Below are 459 nucleotides of genomic sequence, written 5' to 3'. Positions count from 1 at the left end.
TTATTAAAATTAAACATATTTTTTATATTTTTAAATTTAAATTTAAAAATATTTTTAAATATTAAAACAACCTTACTTTAACTTTGGTAATACTTTTTAAGTTATCAAAATTATAAACCACGCTAGTTACCATAATATATAGCAGAAGACAATGATAGATTTTTTAGCAAAATTGATTAGATTCTTTATAATATATCGAACACATCATGTACTAAATTGATAGAGAAATATTAGGAACTATTAAAATTTATTATTTTTGGTTATCACTTAATTTTTAATTTAATTTTTTAATTTAATAATTTAAAAATATATTTTATTTTAATGACTAATTAATTTGCTTAGCTCCCCAATTTTACATTGCAATTAGTTTTTCCCTTTTTTGTTGTCTTACGTTGCAATAAGTATAGAATATAAAATTTCTCTTTTTTTTAAAGAAAATTAATTTAATATTTAGTTCAT

The sequence above is a fragment of the Arachis duranensis genome, chromosome 1 (assembly GCF_000817695.3).
Source record: "Arachis duranensis cultivar V14167 chromosome 1, aradu.V14167.gnm2.J7QH, whole genome shotgun sequence".
In the NCBI taxonomy this organism is placed as follows: Eukaryota; Viridiplantae; Streptophyta; class Magnoliopsida; order Fabales; family Fabaceae; genus Arachis; species Arachis duranensis.
This window is presented reverse-complemented; position numbering follows the sequence as displayed.